The 23,910-nt window shown below is 40.8% G+C and overlaps 1 protein-coding gene across 2 annotated transcripts in view; it reads right to left on the reverse strand.

The window, feature by feature from the left end:
* Positions 1–17,759, reverse strand: part of ppp2r3a (protein phosphatase 2, regulatory subunit B'', alpha) — a 60,726-nt gene extending 42,967 nt beyond the window's left edge. The window contains exon 1 of one of the 2 annotated variants that reach the window (XM_082516902.1): positions 17,496–17,759. The gene's annotated coding sequence lies outside the window, so the exon portion shown is untranslated. Of the gene's footprint in view, positions 1–17,134; positions 17,304–17,495 lie in introns of those variants that run through there. The other variant, XM_082516903.1, reaches the window with a different exon arrangement.
* Between the last annotated feature and the right edge of the window lie 6,151 nt (positions 17,760–23,910).

Raw genomic sequence — 23,910 nt, forward strand, 5'->3', positions numbered from 1 at the left:
TTAAACTGCAGACAGAAAGCTAATGCAAAAAATATATACATACATGTAAATTAGCTTCTCTTGAGCAGATTCTTTTAAGTGAAGTAGGAGTGAGTTACCGACCTCAAAAGCTCACCAACTCTATTTTCAAGTCTATAAAGTTAAACCCCCTGCAAACCTTTCTCAGAGCACTGTACCACAATAGAGCTGTAGTAACTAGGTAACATGCAGTAAAATGTAGCACCAGCATGTACAGCTCTGAAAGTGACAGACAGGATTTTTAATTGAATTTAGAATTAGACTGGGTATGGAGAAAGGTGTGAGCTTACCAGACCTCTGTAGCCCCTCGCTTGAGGGAGCAGCTAGAGGCTACATTAGCATTTACTGGCGTAACACACTTGAATCCCCGGCTGAACTGTCAGTGCTGGTCCATCCTATCCATCCGATCTTCCAGCAACTAGGACACTAAGATTAAATTATATATAGAGACCTCACATTCCCCAAAGGAAGAAGCCTTCCAGTCTCTGTGAAACTTAAAACTCTGATGATTAACCAACCACAGACTAAAATGTGAATATGTACGAGGTTGCACGTGCAGTACTTTATTGCACTACTGTACCAATTATTTATGAATTAAATCAATAGATTTTACCATTAAATTCTTAACATTATTTGACGACTCTACTGCTTTTAATTGGCAATAAAATCTACAAAAAGAAGGACTGAAATATAAACCTCAAAGAGTATGAAGTAAGTGTCACTATTTGGAATCACTATGAGGAATGACGTGCTCTGCAGTGTGCAGCTACTGCGTAAGGTAGGTCAGAGAACGACTAACCACACTGAAGACTTGTTAACTCTCCCTTATCCGGAGTAGTGCAGCACACACAAGTAGCAAATGTTTCTAACAGCTAAGTCAAGTCCTCTCCTTGTGCACTACTACAAAGACGTGTTGTTGGTTTATGCCTCAATGCTTCAACATGTGCAAGTGTGTGCGCATGTTCCCATAAAAGTTGAGAAGGCAGTAAATGCAATATGTCAAGTAGGCGTATCCCTGTCTTTCCCAAAATATTAGCTGCCAGTAAATGCTATAAATGTAAATGAGTCCGTGTTACCTTTCCATATAACATGAACAGGCAGTGAGAACTATGATTCCGAAATTTCCAGTCAGTGTTCCTAAGCTCCAGACAGACACTGGAGGCAGACACACAGTCATCCTGTGAGTATACTGCCAAGTCTTCCAAGTGCATGCTTCACATCTGTTTGCTGTTACACGTATGCAAGCACACGCAGACAAAGCAGCGGACCGTACGAAAGGCACAAGCACACACTGACACCTACACTTGCACAGTTTGTTGCAAGAGAGGTCTGCAAACCCCACATAAACCGCCCGCACAAGTTCATGGACCAAAGCTGCAAGTAAGAAAAGAGCGTGAATATTTACAAATAAATATAATAAGGAGTTTGAAAATGAATTTTGAACACTTGAAATCGAGGAGAAGTCTCAATCTCCCAGCTGAAGTTGTGTCTACTTCTGAGTTTTAGAAGTATAAAAAAGCAAATTAATCAGGCAGAATGACAAGTTTTATATATATTTCTTTGTATTCAAATTCATGTAAACAGGAAACAAAGGTATACACTCTACACATTTTCCCTTATACATTAACAGTCTTGAGGTGTAATTTCTCACTACTGGAAATGTATAGTCACAAACGCACACTTCTGGTCCCTCAGGATTTGGCTCTTTGAGCAACAGTTACAGTGTGACTGTTTTAGCCTTTGAAGTCAGGAGTCAGTAAACCTCTGGGAAACTGGCTTCGATTCTCGCTCAGTCTCCACCCCTCACTTTGCAACTACAGAGAAGCTTTCCAAAAAGCCTCATTATAAAGTCAAGAGGGGAACTTCTAGTTAAAGTGATCTATTCAAAAAGGCCTTGGGCCTTTGTGTCAAGTTAAGTCCAAAGATTTCATCTTCTTTTAGGAAATACTGGCTCACTTCAAAAGCATCAGTCATTCGTTTCAGTCTATAAAAGCTTCCCATCATTTCAGCTCTTTCTCCCTATGACACACTGCACTGTTTGGGATTAAGACTGGGTTTTAGCAAAAAGAGATATTCCGACTGCGAAATAGAGGAAGTCCATCATGCTTAGAGAAACAGAAAGGAAAGGAGAGGTACTCTGACATTTTGAGGGGGAAAAAACGACACATGCAGTTCTTTTTGTCATAGCTACTCAGTTCCTAATGTATTCATATATCCCTTCAGAAACAGCTGCAAATGCAAGAAAGAAAGCAATGCAGTTTATTTTTCTTTACCTCTAAAGATTGCAAAATTAGAAGGGATGAAAAGAGAACCCACTGGCTAAACAGAGGCAATCTATAATCATTCATCTTGACTAAAAAGGGAAGGTTTTGGATTCCCGGAGACAGACAACAACAAAGACAGAAGACTTTGTGTGCAAGCCACTATAACATGACTTATGAGAAAAGAGTCTGACAGTGCGCTAGGGTGTGATTAATATGCTCTAAGTTTATGTCACATCCATTGGAGGCTGAGGAAAAGGAGGGCATCCAGAGGGCAGGGGGAATCTTAACACTCAACTTCTATCCTCACCTCCTTTGCCCCTTCAAACCCATGCAAGCCAGAAAATATACAGTTCGATTCCCATTCTTCTAGACATGCAACAGAAACAAAGAGATACAATGGATTTTCCCCATTGCACAGACTGTCAATTCTTTTCTTCAATTATTTAAAAAAACAAAGGAAAAATAAGAATATTTTCTTGTTCATCTTGTTTATTTTCTAGTTTAGGTCATATTCACGACGTGTTACACAGCTGGGTACACAAATCAGGATTGAAACTAATAACTGCTCTTGTTGTAAGTTTATCCGTCGATGATTTTCTCGACCAGCAACAATGACTACGGCAAGTTTTAGCTGCTCTGTGTCCTCAGCACTGCATGCAAAATTGATCTCTAGCTGGTAGGTTTTTTTTCACCATTAAAATCCACTCTGATGATTTCACAGCATCAAAGACACGCACATTAAATATAAAAACAGTCTGCCTCTGCAGTTATTGTCCACCTGTCTTTTGAAAATTGGATGTGGGGTTGAAGTGTATTGCTGTGAATCGAGGACTATGTATTGGCATGCAAGGTAGCAGCTAGCAAGTCTGCCAAAGGCATTAACCTGGCCTCAAGGCTCCACAGATCCCAATCTGATCGAGGATCCTGGATGTGCTGGAGAAAGTCTGATGAAAGATATGCTACATCCTAGTGCCAGACACCGCTGGGCCCCCCAGACAACTTGTGTACAGACTCCAGTGGGTTTGACTAGTTAGGCTGCAGTTTTAATGTTGCCTCTGGGCTTTGTAAATAGTAATAATGCATAAAAATGCTGAGTGCTTAATTAATTTTCCTTGTAAGTGGTAAATGCACTGGTTCTTATATATCTCTTTTCTACTCTGAGTACTCAAAGCACTTTCGCAACTTGCCTCATTCACCCATTCACACACATTTATACTCCTAAGGATTAGAAACACATACAAATTCACCCAGATAGTTTTGAGTGATCTTACAAAAATTCAACATACAACACTGAGAAAACACCTTCAACCTGCAGAGCAAAAGAAATTCCCTTTTCAACTGAAATGATGATCTGAAAGTTGATGGAGACGAGCCGGAAAATGAGAAGGCTCTATCTTCTGTTTCGACTGTTTCTTCGCTCCGACCCCTAACAATAAAGTTCAGCTTTCATTTGTTTGGCTGTATTCATATATGCATGCGTGTGCTTAAACATACACTGTCTGAACTCCAGGGCATGTGAACACAAACTGTACGAATTATGTGAAGGAGCCTGAATTTTAAACGCCGAAACAATTTTTAAGCATCTTTACAGTTTACATTATGATGAGTCATCTTGTATGAGTACAGTGCATGCGAGGGAAAGTAGGAACTTTCTTTCTTTGTGTATTTGTGTGTTTTGGCCTTGAACTATGGGAATGAGTTTATCAACAACAACAACAACGACGAGGCAATCCAAGCCCTCCCTGAGGAAATGAATGTTAAAAGCCACTCTGGTTCCCATGAGCACTCTGCCCACGCATACTGTCACTAGATTGTGTTGGTTTCTATTGTGAAACTCTATACAATGTTGCTACAAATAAACCCATATATCACTGCTTAATCACAACGTTACCATGACGAAATTGCAGAGTAATTACACACATGGGCCACATCAATGTAGTCAACATGCACTTCAGTGTTTCTGAGATGAACGCTTCAGAACTCAGTCTTTAATCAGGTTGCAATGAGAAAGTAGAGACTGGCAAAGCCAGTACATGGGGTTGTATTATTATTCTAATTGTAGGTCATTTTAATGTTTAGTATGTATGCATGCCACACTCTCTGTGACTTATAAACATACTTTTGCAATCTAGCTTTACAAATTACCGCAGTGGGTCTGTGCACTAAACTAAAAGGCACTAAACATGACTGATCAAAAACAGAGCCATTTTATGTGCACACTATTGCATAAAACAAGTACGGCTAAAACTAAATCTAGATGTTTTCAATCAAGAAGCTGTTGCTAATTAACCACAAACACAAAACCTTTGCTAGCCTTAAAGAACTATTTCGCTGCAGCCATGCTGGCATGAAAAATTGGTAAACGCAGGTGTTACTAATGACATTAATGTAGGATCTGTTCCATTTAGGTACAAAACCCTGCTAATGTGATTAGCCACATCTGTCTTTACCTATAATTTCATGCTGTGAAATAGGTCTATTGTTCCTAAAGGATCAGTGCGCACATTTGTCCAACATTAAAAGCCTCTGTAAATGCCACTAATTCCCTTTATTAATGGCTACAAACAGCTGCGAGGGACAGCAAGCTTTTAGTGTCACAAAATGTGGCAGAAGTATTTAAATTAGGGTAAATTAGAGCCCTCACTTTGGATTAGTATTTAATACCAGGTGATATACTGAAGGGTTGATAACAACAGAGAAAATACTTAGTGTATATTACTGCTGTAACCTTCATGCTCCATGAATATTGTGAGCACATATAAATTAATTATCAACATGTGAAAAAGAAAGTTTTCATATGCTTCTCTACACCTCTGCTGCCTCTACAGGAATTAAAAGGGTAAGTGGGATCCAGAAAAACGTCATCAGCAATACAGATTTGGCGTTTTGCTGGTCTGAAGCATTCAGGTGTGTGTTAACACAATGTCACAATCTTCCCAGGAGTCACAGGAAGTTTACGCCAAGGTCAGTCTGCGCAATGCTCAAAGAAACTGATCAAGAACTACATCTTAGACTCTACAGGCCTGAGTTCACATGTTAAATGTAAAAGCTGATGACAGTGCATACAGAAAAAGATTGAATAATTATGGTTTGATTGGAAGGAACAGATGACCACTAAAATAGAGATGCACAGTGCCATGTTTGGTGAAAACCAAACGCCGCATATCGGCATAAAAACCTCATACCAATCAACAACTGACTGTTTGTTTTGCAGCCACGGTACTCGAGCATCTTGCAGTCATTGAGTCAATCATGAATTTCTCTGTAAACCAAAGTATTCTAGAATAAAATGTGAAGGCATCTGTCTGACAGCTTAAAAGCTTTGTCCCAACCGGGTCATAACAGGCCAGGAAATCTACAAAAGATTGGCTGAAAAAGAAAATAATTAAGGTGTTGCAACAGCCCAGTCAAAGTCCAGACCTCAGCCTGACTGAAATGTAAAGGGACCTTAAGAGAGCCGTGCATAAACGAATGCCCACTGTAAGGAATGAAGCAGTGCTGTAAAGATGAGTGGGCCAAAATTCCTTGACAATGATGTGAGAAACTGATAAAGTCAGGTCTTGTGTGGAAAAAGCTCAGTTAGACAGCTCCAGTGGTTATCTTCCAAATAACAGATGTGGATGCAAAATCTTCCCTTTGTGTTAATATGCCTCCCCTATGAGTCAGCAAGCAAACACTAAGCAAAGAGGGAGTTTGCAAAACTCTCTGTTGCACATTGCAGCTGGGACTGGATATATTACAAGCTGTACTGTTAACTGTGCAAAGAGTGACAATGGCTGACTACAGATAAAAGGGTGATCTGCTTGAATTTGGCTTCCACATCATGCGTCCTAAAAAGAAAAAAAAAAAACAAAGAACAAAGCCAATGAAGCTACAAAGAAATCAAAAAAAATGAAAGAAAGATGGGCAGCAAAGAAAGATTGTACAGGCTGTACAGTGAGTGTGCAGGTGATACAGCCACAGCTGCAGATGTACAACAAGCTTTGATTCACTGCAGTTCAAACACATAGCAGGAGAATCACCTCACTGATGAAAGAGCGCCAGTGATATCAAACTACCACATCTTGGCTCTCCCAGGTGTGACACACACACACACACACACACACACACACACACACAATAAACTGAGAGTTCTTAGAGAAAAAAAAAAGTGAAAGCATGGAGATATTTACACCAGCATTAAGAGAATGGGTGCAGGTATGTGCAGCAGTTCTTACATCCCCTACTGTACATGGACAGATATTGTAACATACACACATACCATTATTCAGCTTGGATCAAAGACAGTGACTGTAAGGTCTCTGCTGTTTATCTCCCTAAGGGGATTGTGCCTAGACAGATGAGAAGTCAAAAGGAAGAAGATATGGGGTGAATTTTTTTTTTTTTTAAATGGACTAACAGTGTTCAGTCAGAAAACAGATGATGGAGATGTGGGAGACAGAATAAAAAAGCAGGAGGAAGCACAGAAAGGGGGGGAAACAGACAGAATGAGAGCGAAAGAGTGAGAGAGCAAAGGGCATAGCAGACATGGTTACTCATATAAAATGAGTCGAAATCAGTTAAACTTGTGTGTCCTCTTTCCTTTTATCTGTTAAGTCTGCTTCAAGACCAGTAAACCAACTAGAAAAATGGGAGTGACAAGCTATCATCCAGCTGCCAAGAGAATTTTAAGTAGACCGTAAGGCTAAAATGCCTCATTCCCAACAGATGGACTCCAGCGAATAAACAGGCTTCCTGAATGTAAAAAGGACAGTCTAGATGTGTGTGAGTTTTATTGTCAGTAAATGTCACTCATTATTTCAGGAAAAAAGGTTTAAGAATCAAAGAAACTCCAGGGCACATTTCCAGGCACACTTACAGAAGCAAGCAACGACAGGTGTGACCCATCTCAGAGTTTTTTTTTTAATAGTGTGAAAGGCAAAAATCACAAGAAATTTCAGGGCTTTTGCAAAACGGAGCCTTACCGCGCTACCCATCACACCAAACCATCTAATTTTTAAAATGAATCCACTTAAAGTCTGAAAAATATTTTCCACCACTGGTAAGATTTTATCCAAATTGTAGCTCTGCTTAACAGAGTCGGGGAAGCGCTTCTGATGGCTTTCCAATACATTAGAAAGAAAGAGGAAGACGGAAAACAAAAAAAGGATTTGAGGATTTTGTGGGTCTCAGCTCTCAGCACGACACAGCTCTAACTATCAGTTGAAGTTGCTCTCATCTGTCTGGTGTCTGTGCAAGTCTGTCTCACAGTGGGGATCCAGCACTGTCTGTAGCCATGGAAACCACAAGGATGTAGCACTGACAGTCATAGCACTATTATACAGATGCCCCCCTCCCTCCAACCACGTACGCACACTCACAAGGAAAATCCAATGATCAAAGTAACAGCGAAGTCACATTTTGTGTCCTCGAGAGTCTGCTGCGACTTTGCCGCTTTACTTGTTGTATTAAAAGAAACTTTAGAACCATATTTGTTTTGGATGGCAGGATGATCTCTCGTGCTTCTCCTGCAGCTCTGCTTCACATTGATGCAAGTGCTGAGTCCTCCGCTGCTGGCAAAGAAGCAACTCCACAAGGGTTGTTCAAGTTCAACGAGTAGCTCAAGGGCATCTTGACCTGTTTACTTTATGGCTGTTTACTCTGCTCACCCAGTCTTCCCCTGCTTTTCTAAAACCAGCTCACTTGTAGTTATGTACCCACAGCAACAGCTACAGCCACCCAACCTTAAAAACTTCTCCCCGGGAACCCCAGCCAAGAAAAATGAGCCACAGAGGTAATAACCTTCTACCTCACGGAGCAGAAATGCGGTGGCAACACAGTTCTGTTAGTAGCAAACAAACCATTTTGCACAACATACTGTATAAGAGTCAATCAGTCAAATTAAAATAGCTACAGGGTTTTATGAAGGTGGGAAAATGATTTGGTTAAGGACAATAAGAGCAGTGAAAACAACAGGGAAGACAGAAGTGTGAGAAGTGAGACAGAAAGGAAGAAAAGGAGGCACCAAATTAAGTGCTGAAGTTGCAAAGAGGTGGTCAGAGTATATAGCGGGCATAGAAAGGCCAGGAAATGAGTGGTACACTTTAAGCAACAAATGTGACGTATGGCTTACATAAATGAGGATTTTGGAGCCTTAGTCACTAGTAGCTTTTTTGTATTGTGAAATAAGACGGAAAACATGATGCTATAGTTGAATTGTATATACGCAAAAATTCCAGCAGATGGAAATTATGCAAGCACTGTCTAGAAATGAAGGCTTACCCTTTCCTCACAGAAACGCAGCTGCTGCAAATCAAGTCACGTAAAATATTTTCTAAATGCCATAAAATCAGCAGATCTACATGAGTTTATCTAATGTTTGCTAAAGATTACTTTGTTATGAAGCTGTTTCACTCTCTCTCTCTCACACACACACACACACACACACACACACACACACACTTAAAGCCACTAGTGGTCAGACTGGCAGGCAGGAAAGAAGCTTGAATGTGCTGAGATTTGACCAGTTTACCGTATACAGGCTGCCAAAAATCCACCACACACACACGTACACTAAAACACATACCCCTGCTTCATCCAACCACGACCTCAAAGTGTGTGTGCCTGTACATGTCTATCTATGCGCTCCTACTGTATATGCGACCTCGTATTTGTGTGTGTACGCAGGCCTGGATATCTATATTTACTGTGTGTGTCTCTGACTGAGTCACTGTGCTGGCGTCCTAAGTGTCTATGTACGGGAGTGGAGAGTTAGAGACACACTATAAACAATATAGGGACTCCCTTGGCTTGTGTTTACTGACCGGGATAAAGGCTGTCATTCCTCTCTCAGCACCAACCTACTTCCGCCTCCGTACAACTAGAAAGAGGGAGAGGTGCACTTAAGCCTTGGCAATGTCAGAGCGATCTTATCTTGCCAATAAAGCTTCTTGAATGGATTTAGATTAAACTGAGGGGAAAAAACAAGAGCGGGCACTGGTGCATTTGAGTTGTCTCTTCCTCAGAAAGACTGCCGCCCTTCTCCTCCTCCCCTTCTTCTCTTCCAAACTTGCATGTTAATGTACTTACAGCTTGCAGGACCTTAACTCTGTCCCAAGACACAGGCTGGCATAATAAACAAGAGCCTGAAATAATCTCTCCCCCTAGTTCCCTGGTGGTATTTTAGTGGGGAAGCAAATTCACAATGGTGGATCGAATTATTTACCCACATTTCTGTCTTTCCAATTCCCTCACCCTGTGAGTTTTTCTGGCAGCCTTTCCTTAATGTCTCTGTGCTTCTCTTTCTAACTCGCCATTTCTCCATTTTTTCCCCTCTTGTCTTTGTCCATCTGTGGTAGCCAGTGAGACGCATGGTCTACCCACACTGACCAGTTAAACACCCCTTTGCCTCTGTCACTTAGTCAGCCTGTCTGCTATACAGCTCAGGGTATCGCAGGCCAAGCCATCGCACTGAATGAAGGGGCAAAGGTGCACAAAGTCTCCTCATGATGTCACGGACGCGGATGTGCCTCATGACATTTTGACAGTCTTTTCCTGCTCTGTCTTGTTTACCTTCCAAGACTGTCATTTCAACAAATTAACACCTTGAATGAGTGCAACCACTCTATAAACTCAAAACAATTCTCATAAATGCACCTTAATGCAGCACAGGCTTCAATTGTTTCCACTGTGAGAGAACCTAAAAGAGGAGAGGTAATGAAAAGAGCAGGAGAATCAAAACAAGCATAAAAAGCTGCAATAAAATATTTTTAGCCTCAAACCCATTCATGTCTGGAACTAGGGCCAAGAAGAACCACACCACCATGACTATGAATGGTCCTGTTAGTCTCTCTTTTACTTTCTCGCTTGGCAAGTGCCCTGCCACTGGAGGAATGCCTGGTTTGTATTCAGATGTGCGTGTAAATGCACGTATGTGTGACAGTGCATAGAGTCTGGACAAAGAGCTCCAGTGTGGACAACAGGACACAATCAGCCACTCAATGGATAGCCATTAACTCATCACACACAAACGCACACACAAATTCCAGAGTTCACAGATGAGAAGCAGCGACATTCAGAACCAACCAGCCAATGAGCACGAGCGTGCTTTACTGCGGCTACAATGGAGCCAGTCAATGGGGCTGTAGAGTGATTGTGGGAGATCTCTGAATTACCGTGTCAGGATCTTCATCACTTTCTCACTAATCTTCATCCTCTCTCCCTCAACCTCTTTTTATTTTGTCCTACTTCCTTTTTCCCAGGGTGGATCTCTCAGTGGTTAAAGGTAGCTAGGAGAGGCCACTGGGCACAGTCCACCTCCCACTCGCTTGTGCATGAATCACTCCATTGTGGCTGTGCTCTATTCCTAACGCTGTTTTCAATTTTAGAACTCTTCTGTTTGGCCTTATTTTGACAACCACATGCTAATTATGTTTTTGTTTTTATTGTTGTTCCCCGTTTGAACAGTCATAAGAAACAGGTAAATAATGCATATCACCATGTGTATCGCAAGATTGACCAAGTTAAAATCTAGTTGCATGCATATAGGACTTTTTTTTAAGTCACACAAAGGTTTACCGAGTATTGTTATCAACTTTGTAATTATACTGTTGTCTAATTATAACGACCACTGTCATGGAAACACTACACCATAACACAAACCTGCCGGTAGCTGGTATAACCCTACCTTTACCCCTTTGATTGCAATCTCCTCAGTTGCTTCTATCTGGATTTCTCTTTCCTCATTTCTCTGAGTTGCTAGCTTTCAGAAATCAAGCCATAAAATAATTGTATGCCTTCCAAAAAAAACCCCAAAAAACAATTAACTATTTGGGCGGCACTTGAGCACCTGAAGGCAAAAGGCTGTGGTTACTAAACTGAGTAACTTCAGCTTATTGACATGCAGCTTCCCCAAAACACCCACACCCACTTCTCACTATCACACTCACACTTTCCCTGTCATGTCTTAATTTTTAGCAGCCGGCAGTGTTACACGGAATATGAGACGACCACCCACCTACCCACACACACACTAGACACATGTTTCTGGGAAATGTGAATGAATGTGTCACAAAAAAGGCCATGAAGACACTCAATACAATACGGCCTTGTGCTACAATGATGAGTTACACAGCTTTGTGTGTTAGTGTGTGTGCACGTGGGTGTGTGTGCTTGCACAACCAAGGGCAGGCAAGCGCATGTGGGTGCAGAGAGCTACATAAATCACACTCAGAATCAATTAGAAAGCATAAATGTGAGAAGGCCAACAGCAGTCGGTGTCCTGGTACTCGGTTTAATGTTGGCTTGACTACAGACACACCACACCCTCACCATCCCACCACGTGCGCGCACACACTCACACACATCTAGACTTAAAGCCAGACACAAACACTCAGAGAGTTTGGGTGTGGATGTGATGCAACTGATAATTTTGCATGAAAGTAATCCAAAAATGAAATGTGATTAACATTTTCATGCCACTGGATTCTTTCTTCTCTTTATATGGCTTAAAAACTGTGATTCGCACACAGCAGCTGTCTGACAGAGAGCCGAACACTGGATGAGGATCTCGTTTTTAAAAAAGTTTTTGCGTGCCTATGTTAGTTCAAACAGAGTTTTCTTTTGTATTTCTTTCCTGTTACATAACCAACTAGACTCCTATTATATACCATCTTGCATGTTTGTGAGGATTTAGCATTCACAGAGTCACCAAACAAATGCATTTACTGAGTGCATGTTGTTAAGAGAACAGTGTCTACTATTGGAGGTAATTTCACTATTTAACAATACAAAACACTAATTAAAAAGAGATGTAGGTTTACAGAATTCTGCATGAGAAGAAACAACAAAAGTGAAAAACTGCAATGTGCAATACACATTTTTTTTATGTCCATCAGTGTTACTGTTACTTTTTAAAAAAATATGCTTTAACGTGTTGTATTTTCACAAAGTTATAAAAAACAGATTAAAGAACAGGCGTGTCCTGGTTCTGCCCCCAGGGTCTCCACCCAGTTGGACTCACCTCAGTCAGGAGGCAACCTGGAGAATAAATCCCTAGGGTGGTGTAGGAATAACTCTGACTCAAACCCCACAGCCTGTCCATGGATGGATGGATGAATGCATGGATGGATGGGTTAAAGAACCAGTGGTCAAAACAGAGTCAAAAGACTGAAAGACCCTCACTTCTACTTTTTCTCTTTAAAACACAGGATACAAAGGCTTCCCCAAACTGCAGGAGCACCTTTATTTAGACCTTTCTGGTTACTGAATGCCTTGAGCTACTCAAATTCCACAATCTTACTTTGCAGCAGAGGCCTCCAAATCCTAATTCAGTTAAATCTTGATGAAATTAGTAAGGTTAGTTTCTCAGAGCTCTAAAATCTCCCTCCTGGGCTGAAAGAGGCAAAAATAACCCTAGAGTAACAGCACAAGAACAGCGCATGACACCTGATGAAGGTTTAATGGACATTCCCACTGAATGCATTGTTAAAAAAGTCAAATGAAAAGAAAGTTTAAAAAAAAAAAAAAAAAAAAAAAAAAAAACCACACACACACACTTATAGGTAATATAACACCCCACTCACATCCCACACCTCTGAAAATAAACAATCCTAAAATCCAATCTAGCCCCGGAGACAAGTTTAATCAAATAAAGTTGCATATTTTTATATAGCGCAAATCCCCAAATGCAAATCTGAGTTTTCAACAAATTGCAAAAATAGCACCTTCCATCCTCAGCTTTGATAATGACGAGTTCCTCAAAAATCCTCTCTAACAATGGAAAAAAACAAGGTACTGTAAAAAATAATAATAATTGCATCGCTCATAAAGCACAGACATAATCAATGAAAGTAGAGGAATTCACACAATTAGTAGTCATATTTGTGCTTTTCAGACATATGGAATATTAGCATCATATATAAACATCATATGCTCACATCAAACTCTCTTTGTCAAATTCCCACAGGTGATTTATATTCAGAGTTAATCTGTTATTTGTTGCCTTTGCCTTGGTAACAAGAGATGTTGTACTTAATACCTAAAACAGCTATAAATAGACCAAACATGAACAAGAATCAAACAGGACAGTGTGAGTCTGCAGTTTGTGACTCAGCCCACTGAGCCAAGCTACATCTGTCTGTGTGAACCCACCACAACCACATTCATTACTAAATTACATCAGGACACTCCCAAAGTACTCCAATGGGGATATTGTTGCTAGGCACTTACTGTCCTTCTACGCCTATGTGAGAGCTGGACGAAAACCAGATTAATATCACACACCCTTAGTAGTGCGCACAAAAATACATACACACACACACGGGCAAAGATCCACACACACAGGCACCTGCGAAAAGACACACATCTGTGAGGTGAGAAATCGCATAAATACAGTTCCAAACTCTCTCTCGCCTATCCGCCCACCGTTCCACTCAAAGTAGGTGATCAACTTACAGAGAAGTTAAAATAATTAATAGTTAGAATAATAACAAACCAAACCAATCTCCTTTGCAATATGCAGGTGAAAGGAAAGAAGAGGAAGGGACCAGGACTGTATTCACTTGAATAATCATCAAATGTACACTTTCAAATGATGGATTAAGAATAGGACAGGAAATCTCAGCTTCTCAGTATCAAGAACTGTAACACTTTGGAATCATTTAATATAAAAGGAAACAACCGTCGCTAATCAGTGAAGAGAGAAGAACCCAAACTGCTCGGCCTCTCTCACGCTCTCACACTTACTTTATACTAGTGGTGAATATATGTAGAGCCTGCGATGCAGTTTACTCTGATGCCATACCTGTGCAGGCTTTGACGCTAACATATAGCTACATTTCTAGGGAGGTACATGTCAGGTTATAGTGCAGGGTTTCAAAAGGGTCTGCGGTTACAAAGTACCTGTTATGTATAAAGTATTATTCCCCTGTTAAGTGTGAATGTACTAATTATCCTCCTGTGGGTTGAGACTCAGACACACTATTTGAAAAGTATTTGACCACACCTCTTAATCTTCCAATGTTGGTGTTTTCAGGCCCATTGCCTCAGTTGTATAAAATCATAAATGCCTTTACAAACATTTGTGAAAGAAGGGCCATTCTAAAGAGATTGTAATAGTCCATGAAATTTCTTCCCTCCGAGATATTTTATGATCAAAAATAAGCGGTATTACAAGGTGGAAGTGATTAGAAGCCTGATCAACTTAATCACAAAGTGGCAGCCCATGTAAAGTTGCAGAGCAGGTTCAGAGTGAGTGGTGTGGCATATAGTGTCTAAAAGTCATTAAATCACTGCTGACCCAACAACTACAGAGCTCCAAATCTCCGGGTTTTCAAGACCAAGCAGCTCGTGTACATGTAATGTGTAGGTGGCCCAGTTCTTTTGTGCATGTAGTGTAAGTTTACCCATTGATTCAGGCCGTGAGCTAACTTAACATCACATTTCACAAGGGGAAAGCATTGCTCAGCCCACTGGTGACAAGAAGAAAAACATGCACATGCAAATTTTATTTGTTCTCTCAATAGCATTCATTCTATTAAATGTGTTCTAACACACACGCTTACACAAGAGATACGTTATAAATTGATGTGCTGGCTCTAAAAATGAACTCAACAATTATTTGAAACAAATGAAAAATATTGTTTATTAAATCAGCAAAGTGATGCGTTGTTGCAGTCCCAGTTAGACCTAAATTAATACACTGGTCTGTCACAGATATATAGTATTGATGTATATGCTGTCCAATGCATGCTGATATAAAAACTGTTTGTGAACCTTTTCAACAAAAGAAGATGCAGGAAAAGACACTAGAAGTAATTTATGTTATTGCACAATCTCAGTGTGTACAGCTGCTAATTAGTATGACAAAGAAACTACTGTAAAGTAAAAGAATGACTCCACAATTTTCTCTCTCACATATAACTATAACAACGTGCATGCATGTTTCAAAGGTACATCGGCCAATGTATCGATAAACTTTAACTCCCTAAAAAATAGTCAGACTCTTCTTTTCTGAAACAGATCAAGTATCAGACGAGAACAATTCATATTTAAAATTAAAAAAAATCAATGTCCTTTCTAAATTTGCTAGTTCCCGGTCTGCTTAGTTACAGTTATGCCAACTAAATTTGAACACAAAAGGAATCTCGTGCATATACTGCACATTTTTTTGCCAAACGTTATGAGTCCAACATTGCTGTGCGGTTCTGTTTTGAATTTACTGCGGTCGGCTAGTGTTTCTTCACCTTAACTTACTAAATCATTAAAGGAGTTTCGAAATCTGCTTGAGCATAGAAAGGAAAAGCTGAATTAGTGCCTCCTTTCCATTCACAACACACACAAAAAAAAAACAGGAAATCTTTACATTTGAAAAGCCAAGCCCTGAGACTCTTAAGGAGTCAATTACTTACTGAATACAATAACTTAAATTAAAAAGATATATATGAAAAACAAATATTTTACATCTGTCACTGATGATTAGAACAAGATAAGTATGTGAAAATGTGACAAGGTCTGGTGATGCAACACATACACACACACACCCAAACATCCACATTCCCAAGAGTTCAAGCAGAGCAGTCTTTGTGGCCTTTAAAGAGTCAGTGTGTCCAGCCAGGCTCGAGTTACGGCAGACAAGATCCTCTCATTCCTTCTCCTTCTCCCTCTCTCTCTCTAACACACACACACACACACACACACACACACACACACACACACACACACACACACACACACACACAAATTCTTACATCCATCATCTTACAGACACATCCAGTGAACAGGCCAGGGAGCCACAAGAAAGAATTGGTTTGTTGCTCCCCTCTCTGACTCATTCCTACCACTCTCCACTCTACAATAAAAGGAATAGCTATACAACTGACAGGCTATATGTCAAGCCCTGGACTGTGTTGATTGCTTATACAGTCCTTCAGAAATGCATCCCTATGAGCATCTCTGTGCTCATAGGGATGAAGAAATAATAATTTTCAAAGCCTGGAATAAGGAATATAACAATAAAAGCTTTTCTGCTGTGACTAATTCACTTTTATATCTAAGCTGTTCACTTCCAGCAATAAGTTGAATCAGTATTTTGATACACACCTATAGAACTACTTAGAAAACAAGATAATACAATTACACACTCGTGCATAGCCGGGACTGAAATCAAATGGTGAAGTAGATGCAAGGAGATGACGCATGTACTGCAAAGCATCAATGAGAAAAAACACACTGACAATGTCACAGGTGGGAAAGTGCTATTTGTGGGTTTTTAAAATAAAGTGTCTTTCAGGTGTGTAAGCTACAGCGGGCTTCAAAGGGCACAAAAATCTAAGAACTGAGGTCATTACGGGTCATCACTAAAAGAAAAGGCAGGAATTATAACAGAAGATGCCTCTCATAGTGTGTGTGCTTATGTGCATGTGTGTGTGTGTCACATCTATTCTAGGAGAATACCGGGGGAGAGACCCTGTGACTGACCCCCACCTCACACGATATGACAGGATATCGCCGCAGTGGCACGGACACACAAACATATATGCGCACAAACAAACACATTATGGGAGTGTCGTTTCCATATTGGAGACACATAGTAATAAACAGCAATTTTTGGTTTAAAAATGTTTCACGCGTGTATTTCCGCGTGGAAGGTGCTATAGGAGTAAACATTTATTTAACAATTATGCACTGTGCACTCAGAAAAAAGGCATTTTACATAAATCCTTTAATTAGTCGTTCTCTGTGAGGCTCTTGGACTCCCAACGTGGGGGAAATCGTTTATAGTACCCAGAGCATCATAAATACGATCAAAATAACTTACAGAATTGCTTTTAAATCCAGACGTTAAGTTCATTTACGCCACAAAGTCAAGTTACCTGAGCGCTTCAGCAGCTTTCCCGCAAGGTTTCGCTCACAGCTTCCGTGCTGTTTGCAGCGGGCAGGTTCAAAGATCCGCTACAATCTGCGCGTCCAATCTCCAAACTTCCTTTCACACGACTGGAGGATCCCCCACTGAAGTGAAGGGGCACTTGTGCGAATTTGCACGCACCATTACGCGCGCGCAAAGACAAATACCCCAATAAACACGCCCCAGTTATGAAAAACCCCGCAGCTGATGGTACAGGCGATCCCCCCCCCCTCACCACCCTTACAATGCAGCGGGGACGGCGGTAATCGCACGGTAAAGTTTTCCAAACAGGGACAAGGGAAAGCGCTCATTCTGACCGCATCGCTTACCTTCGTCTCCCCTCCTTAACTCCTTCAGCCGTTTCCAAACTCTGTCACGACAAGGCTCGACGCAGACTGCGAAACCGAACAGCCGCTTTTCGGGTAGCCGGGGAAGAGCGGAGAAAGCATACGGAGGTTTGCTTCAACACGCAGAGGCTCCGTGTGTGTGACAGAGAGGGATTGTGTGTATGCGTGTGTGAACGCTCATGGAGAGAATGAGCAGAGAGAAGAGAGCCGGGGAACTTAGGGGGGAGTTCCCGTGAACATACCGGCGGGGCGGAGGCTCCGGCAGAGTGACGGCTGGCTTACGTTTGCAGCTCTTTAGCAGCCTGGATAGGATATTAGTAACCCAGGTTACCAGCGTTCAAAAGTAGCCAGGATACGTGTATTTACCCAAGTATACGCAGTATCCATGCATCTGCTTTTGACGTGTGCTGTTTTACGTCGTATTTCTTTTTCTTCTGTATTTTATCACTTTTCTGCATATCTAATGTGCACCTATAGTTAAAACATATGAGATTACAAATTATTATTATAATACCCATTTTTAATCAGGGCTGAAACCACACTGTATTTTTATGATCCATATGCTGATAGGTTTCTTAGCTGATTAATGCTTTGGGGTAGCGCAGGAAAGTCAAACATAAGCCCCGAGGGCCAGAATGGGCCAGACAACGATTCCAATCCGGTCCACTGGACAGCTTCATGTGAGGGAGTGCATAGATTTTGAACTTTTAACTTTTAAACAAAGTAATTAACTAACAGATAAACAATTAAATAACAGGAAAATTCTGTTTTTCCACTATTACAGTGAGACTGCAGTTTTTTGTTGTGTTTTGTTTTTTGTTTCTTTAAGGACATTTTCTGTGAATTAATGAGAACCTTATATTTTATAATTACAGGTCAGTCATTGCAGTGTAATTTTACACATTTATCATATAGTGTCTGGCCCACATAATTTCAGAGTGGGCCCCTATATGTGGCCCACAATTTAAAATGAGTTTGACATCACTGGTCTAGCATATAAAATTTCAAGATACATTGAATAACGCATTAGTCTGGGTAGGGTTTAGAGTCAATAACCTCACTTTTTAGTATCTACATTCTATGAAAAAACAGTTTCCTTAAGACCTACTGAACAAACCAAGATAGACTTCTAAAATGAAGTCAAGAAATTAGCCCCAACCCCCTTTCCTTTTACAAATAGGAGTCTAAAAGGTTGGTACTCAGAGAGGGAGGCTTCACAGTGAATCCACAAAGAATTATAATCATATACTAGATTTAAAGATCCCTTTCTCTTTGTTATTCCTCACAAGTGCAGGGAAGGTAGTTTTTCCATTTTACAATATATCAGCATTATTTGTGTGTATGAGCTCTAATGTGGAGCTTTTAGGGCCCCTTTTCATGAATAATTTGGGGATAGTGTTGTTCAGCCTGAGTCTAAATGTATAAGAATGTTTTTTCTGTGGGCCTCTTTTAATAATACATTTCATTTTGAATAATTCATAAGTGATAAAACTGAAATATAGTGTTTACATAAGGCAGCAGGTATTAACCACACAATTAATTTGGTGAAGTGCAAGATTAATATGCTCAAAATCTGTGTTTCTATGGAGACCAGGTAGTCGGCTTCAATGACGAACTGCAGATTATGACTCAATTCGAGTTTATAAATGCAGACAAGAAGATTTTTTTTGTTAGTCAGATGGCTGGCAGTAACACCCATGCAGAAAATTTAAGCGGAGAACTCTCCCCACAGCCCTTCCACACTTCTTGTTTTTTTGATAACAAGTGACCCTTCCCCCAGCTCCACATATAAAAACCTCTGTTATTAGAGCCACATGGTCAAAGCAGCTGATGGGACTTCAGTGTCCTCCATTGCTGTTAAAAGAGCTGATGAGGCTGCAGACGCTAGTTGATAGTGGAAACCACAATTTTAGCAGATGACTCAAAGGGGCAAAAAATAGCAGTAAGAGGATGTATTCTGTGGTTTTGCTGCTGAAGGTGTGAAGTTATGCCATTGAGACCTGCTGATGGACAAACTGGTTTAAAGGAGCTCATCTTTTTGCATACACACACAAAAACACACGCTCACACCTAAGATCTCCCAACAAGTCCTACTGGAATGTGTCTCCTGTAACAATATCAGCTATCACAAGGTTTGCATCACATGACAAGTGGAGCCACTTTGTGTGTCCATGTGTGTGTACAGCTATATATTTCCAAGTCTTTGTGTGTGTGACAGCACCTTGTTTGGCCAACAGGATACAAATAAGTACTCTCACTCAATTAGTGAAGGAGCCAGTCCAGAATTACAGCAGAAGAAGAACAGCCAGAGAGACAACAGTAAGTCCCTTAAACATGTCACGAAACTTAGGCAGTAAGTCGCTGATAAACGAATAGAGCAGAATGTAGCTTTAGCGGCAGTCTATGTTTTTTTTTAATGCTTTTTATTTTGTTTACTGTGTTTGGAAATCTGGGTTAACACATCTTTCATGCTCGGTGAGCAACAAAAAATAATGTGAAATATAAAAATCTCAATTCACCCAAATTACAAATAAGAAAAAGAGTAGGAAACAGCTTTTTAGCAGTATATGCAGTGCTACACAAAAGCTTCTATTTATTGAGAAATAGGTACGGCAGGTTTGTTTTTTTTTACACATGTCAAAAATGGAGGTGCAGGATAAAAGGAAAAAAACTGAATTTGTACAAATCTAATGGGGTTGAATGTTATTATTTGGTATGTCCACAATTAACTCTTACTCGGCTTTCTTGTCATTTCTTTAAGAAATCTTCAGGAAAAGTTCTCCAGGCTTCTGGAATTACATTCAAAGCTCTTCTTTGGATGTTGGCTGCCTTTTGTTCTGTTCTCTGTCAAGATGATCTCATACTGTTTCAGTAATGTGGAGGCCAGTCAGTGACTGATGGTGTTCCATTATGTGTTCTTCTAGCCAGGTATGCTTTTACTGCATTGGCAGTGTGTTTGAATTAGGCTGCTGACAATCAGATTCTTTCTAGAAGATATTTCATGGTGGATCGAAAGCTGATGATACTTGTTTTTGTTCATAATTTCATCAATTTCGACAAGATCTCCAACACCACTGGCTAGAATGCAGCCCCAAATCAGGACAGAGCCTCCACCATGTTTTACAGATGTTGAACATGTTGGGCTGGATGTGGCCCAGAGTATTGGCATCCCTGCTGTAGAGACTCACTTTAATAAAAAAAAAAAAATTCCAAATTGGATTCATCACTCCATAAGACGTCATGCTACTGATTTTCAGTCCATTTCTTGTGTAATTTCTATAGTTTGCATGTGCAGACTATTCTCTGTTTTCCATTTTTTGAAAATTTATTGCAGCTATATTCCTGTTTTGCACTGAAGGAGCCAATGGATTTGTGATAAATGAAATCATACCCACACCGTATTCCCCTGTGACTGAATGATCTGAAATGTTTGCAACGAATGAATGTGTTGCAGTTGCACTAAAAGTGTCTGAGGCATATGTGTTGCTTCAGTGATTTATAAAACTACTTTGTAAAAAAGATATTTTCTCAGGATTTGTGCATCTGTTTCATGTAGTTTGGATGCATTTACTTCAGCACCACTCCTTACCACTAAAACGAGAAAAAAGCCTTCTGTTGGCTTTTCTCAGAAATAGATAATAATAATGGATTGCATTTTTATATAACGCTTTTCGGGACCCTCAAAGCGCTTTACAATTCATTCACTCTCACATTCACACACTGGTGGAGGCAAGCTACAGTTGTAGCCACAGCTGCCCTGGGGCAGACTGACAGAAGCGAGGCTGCCATATCGCGCCATCGGCCCCTCTGGCCAACACCAGTAGGCGGCAAGGACACAACGGCTGAGACTCCGAGCCGGGGCTCGAACCGGCAACCTTCCGGTTACAAGACAAACTGCCAACTCTTTGAGCCGCGACTGCCCTTAGATGGATATAATTTATTTAATCTTATCATGTTTTCAACAATGGATCCAAAAGGGTTTGGGTAAAGGGCATCAAAATGTTGCATTCCATCACTCACACATGAAGGAATCTGTTTTGTATGAGTGCATGTAACTTGACCATTTAGGCCTTTACCCACTTTGAAGTCTTGTGTTCTCCATGAAATTCACTCAACTCATTCTCAGTTAGCCTTCGCCTTGAAGATAGAATAACACCTTGACTAAGAAAAGAAAAAAAAATAAGTGTCATCCTTGTGAGAGCTGCAACACACATCTAAAAAAGAGTCAGGAGGGAGAGGTGTAGAGGGATAAAAAGTAGAGGCAATGAGGGTGTTGACACATCCTGACAAAATGGAACAGGGAGTGTCACTCAGCACCTCATACACCAGCATAGATAAACTACAAATACGTGCTGCACATGAGAACTTTGCCTTAAGGACAAGACACCTGGATCTGAGCTTCTGCTGAAAGCAACAGATGCCAGAAATACAGCGTCACATATAAAGCCAGGGACAGTGGGGTCACCCCAGCACATACATGCTACGTTCAGCTATTAATCATTATTACCAAGGAGAGTTTGAAAAAAAAAAAGATATTGCAGATATTTTACTCTGTGAGCCTACCTGTCTCCATATTACTTCTGGCCGTGTGTGTGTCTGTGTGTGTGTGTGTGTATGTGTGTCTGTGTGTGCTTATTATCAGCAAGCTTGCCAAACTCTCGGTCTCAGTTTGGGTCTTGTCTCCACGGGGAAACATTAGTAAAAAGGGAAGAGTTTTATTAGAGCGTTACAAGATACCAGTTGTCTAAACTGGCTCCCAGCTCTCGACCCAGACACCCCCTTCCTGTCTTTTAAGGCAGGCTCCTCAGCTTGTGTGCAGACATTCTGCAGCTTCTCAACATGTCAGGGTCTTTAGCTGCAGCTCCTGTTTCCAAATGTTCTCATCCTCGTATGTTAATTAGCTAATAGATTCCCCACAAGCCGCAACCGCAGACCTATGTGCCGATAAAAAGGCAATCGCTCACATATTTAATACCCGCATGCTGAAGGTGACCCCGGCCATATGTCTGGTTATCTGCAGGTTTATCTATGTATCTCCTCTGGTTGCTGCCTGCTGCATCACTCGCACCCTCTCACCACAACAACAGCTGCCTCTTGTCAACATCGCTCGGCAGCAGCTGAGAACGAGGGGAGGAGTGCAAAACCGCATTTAACAGCCTTGGTTCTGGCTAAGGGGAACGCAAGGCAGGGAGTGGGTGTGGGGGTTTCTTTAACAGAACATCAGGATCCCATTTAGACCAGAGACAGGCTCGTGGGAGTCTGATGGGGCGTTGGCTGGATATGGCAGGGAGGAAGTGGGAGGTGCTCATGTTGATCTGCATGTTCTAATGGTTGTTTAATCATAGATGCTATGTTAATCCCTGCTGCCTTGTTGCTCTGCTGTATTGTCTCTAATGTGGTTGCTTATATTCACCGCTGTTTCCATCAAAGAGCCATGCTGAGGTTTTTTGTTTGGTTGCACAGCTGCATTTCTCCTCTACATAACAGTACAGGGCTGTCCACGTGCAGGTCTAGGTTAAAGGTCAGGGCTGAGCCATGCAGTTGCCCACATCAGTGTGACACTTGACCCTTGACTCATCTCTGCCCAGGACAGCTGCCAGCCTGATGCTTTTTCCAAACTGTGGGAAGCATAAATCGAGGAAACTGATGTGCTGTCTCCTGCTGACTGCAGTGGAAGGACTATACCATCTGCCTTCTTCGGTGCAAGATCCCCAGGAGACCAGGGGAAAACTTGAGTCTGACAGGAACAAGAAATGAGCTGGCTATTAATGGGTGGAAAGACTTGCTTGAAAATGAAAGGAGGGGGTCTGAGAAAAAAAAACGATGAGTAATTATAAACTAGAGTGAGTATCTAATCTCTTCTCCTCCAATTTAATAAATCAACAAATGCCTACCTGGCAGGGATCAGATGAACAATCATTTACAGTTTACTAAGATTTTAATTAAATCCTTAGTTCATAATTTTTGTGTGGCCATTTAATGCAGTACATTAAACTATGACTAAGACATAAGTGAAGTAAGAAATTAGTAAGGGAAAATTTTATTTTCATACAAAAATTACTTATGTTTGTTAACTTGTTAATGTGTTTTAAATACCTTTATATATGTGTTTGGATCTTGTTTAGGTATAAAAGCATATGAAGAAAAAAGTTTTCACAGTTTGTGGAAAAACTTACTATTTTCATAGCAATTCACAAAGTAAGTAGCACCCAAATACTGCTTATCAAATGCATTTATTTCAGGGATCAACAGCAAGTGTGTGAACATATCTATTAAAGCAGACGTATTTGCAGTTTACTGGTCTGGAGCATTCAGGTCGTGTGGTAGAGCAGGCCGTCTATGAAGGTAGGCAGTAGTTCTTGAGCAACATATTAAACCCTGACTTATCTCTGATGTA

Source organism: Aulonocara stuartgranti (genome assembly GCF_965226115.1).
Source record: "Aulonocara stuartgranti genome assembly, chromosome: 19".
Classification (NCBI taxonomy): Eukaryota; Metazoa; Chordata; class Actinopteri; order Cichliformes; family Cichlidae; genus Aulonocara; species Aulonocara stuartgranti.